Consider the following 2361-nt stretch of genomic DNA (forward strand, 5'->3'; position numbering starts at 1 on the left):
TCACCGTCCCTCCCCCTTCTCCCCTTCCTCCCTCCAAACCCAATGTCTCTTCTCTTCCCCGCTCTCCCTCACTCCTCAGTCGCGCCGCATGACTCGGCAACTCAGGAGGAACAGCGAGGTCACCGCCAGTGATTCCTATGTTCATGTATCAATGTAAATCTTCGGCATTTATACTGTGGTTAGGCATCAGCAGCATGGTCAGTGTATATCCTCCATCTCAATAAGAAACATGTTAAAACATAAAATAAAAAATGATAATAAAAAAGAAGCGTTGTCCACCAGAATAATAATAATAAAAAATATCCGCCTCGTCCATTTGTCCTCCTCCTGCCTCTCATTCTTCTCTTTTCCCTTTTTCATCATTCTACCTCGTCCATTACAAGTTAGCTCGTTCCCCTTACTTCCTCTTCCACAATTTTTGTCTGTGGATAGTGCGAGGCTCTGGCTCTTGGCTTTGTGATATATATGAATAATCAGTTCGAGGGACCTTCTTGTTCTGTGAACATTTTGAAGCTACAGCTACTCCTGGGGATAGTTGATGGTCGCTGCTCTCAGTTCAGCGAGCGGTTGCCGAGGGTTCAGGGGTCGAACTAATAGAATTGCAGTCTGAAGGCTCGACGACGGCCAGAGCCAGGAGGGACCACACTCTCTCTTTAAGGACTTGCCTCAACACGGGAGGGTAAGGGGTCTACCCTTTTTCTGTTGAATTAGCCTTCCAATATTGCAATAGCTGGCCTTAGACTTTCCATTACTCTCTTGGTGACAAGGTATTCACGTACTGCAACTCACACTGCGGCTTCAGGACCCCTTCCAATGACAGTATTGGGGAGTCACGATTACCTGTGCTCCAGTACTAGAATCCCTTTGTCGCTGCTAACACTATATACCTTATTCAGAAGATCTGTTATGGAGCCCTGTCGCCGTTGAGCAAAATGTTGAAATCTGTGTTGCTGAGGTGATCACTAACCAGATGAAGAGACAACAGCCAATTATTAAGAATGTTCAGACTGTTTTTGTCGCAGAAGACATTGATACTGATTAACAATTAACAGATTAACCATCTGGCAGTGTCACAGTTTTGAAAGCATTGCATAGATAATCTGAAGACGTTATATCAGCCTGTAATGGACAGAGGCAACTGTAATCTGTCCATCGAAAATATGGGACACTTCTATACCCTACGGGCTCCGTGACACTTTTCTGAGCATGGTCACGGTTCTTTCACTTAATGGGTATGCATGACTGGGACCTTCTTGCTCCAGCGTTCATGCCTAAGTTGATTATACTTCTTCCCTATGTAAGGTCTGGAGCTGCTCCTCTGTGTAAGGTCTGGAGCCCCTCTCCTGTGTAAGGTTTGGAGCTACTTCCCCGTAAGGTCTGAAGCTCCTCTCCTTTGGTCAAGTCCACCTCCTAATGTTCCAATTTTCTCCTTCAGCCAACCGTATTCTATAACGCCAGTTTAGATCAGTTTCTTTACGTAAAATCTCCCAAGTTTTTTGTTTTTGCTGTTTATTCATTATTTTACCTTCAACTGATATTATTATTGGCTGGTTGTTTCTACTCAACTTAGCTGACCTCAAGTGACGTTTTAGACTATGGGCCTCAGCCTCCCTTATACACGTCAAGAGCTCGTCGATATTTGGCTAAGAACCCGAGCTGGACTTTGGAGATAAACTATACTCGCTCCTGATTGGCCAATCTGTGCCCGCGCCGGTGGTACCCCCACTTTTCATCAATGATTCTTCGGTGCATTTGTCTCTCATTGGCCCAACTGTCTCTGGTAATAGTGCAGGAAATTTCAGGATGGCGTCAGGCTTCTTATTACACGAGCCCAAACAATGACGCGGGTGGGCAGAACGGCTGGATCTCGTATGTTTATCACAAAGTGTTAGCTCTGTATTTCTGGTGTGTATCCAAGAAAAGTATAAACCCACAGCCGTGTGCATAATACCCTGTAGAGATGTGTCTCTCTACCATCAATACTACTCCATTGTGTTGGGCGGACGCTGTTCTCGGAGAAAGGGAACACTTATAATTATTTCAACTTTGTATAATTTATTATAACTGTACGAAATCATTAAACCAAATATTAAGTTTCCATTATTAAGCGCTGATGGATCAAAAACTATTATTCTTCGTCATGTCATACTTAAAATACGCATATTCCTTCTGTATGATGCAGACACTTGGATTGGTCTGCCCAAGCATGTAACTTCGGAAATCCAACTGGTGTCATATTTTCTTTACAGATACTTGAGAAGTGTGTTTATTTATAGTTTTACCGTTTTGCTAACTTTGGGCAAAATAAAATTTTGAGCATAATGTCTTTATTTACCTATTGTCCTTGGTTTATCAGGTTAC

The sequence above is a fragment of the Penaeus monodon genome, chromosome 32, assembly GCF_015228065.2.
Source record: "Penaeus monodon isolate SGIC_2016 chromosome 32, NSTDA_Pmon_1, whole genome shotgun sequence".
Lineage (NCBI taxonomy): Eukaryota > Metazoa > Arthropoda > Malacostraca > Decapoda > Penaeidae > Penaeus > Penaeus monodon.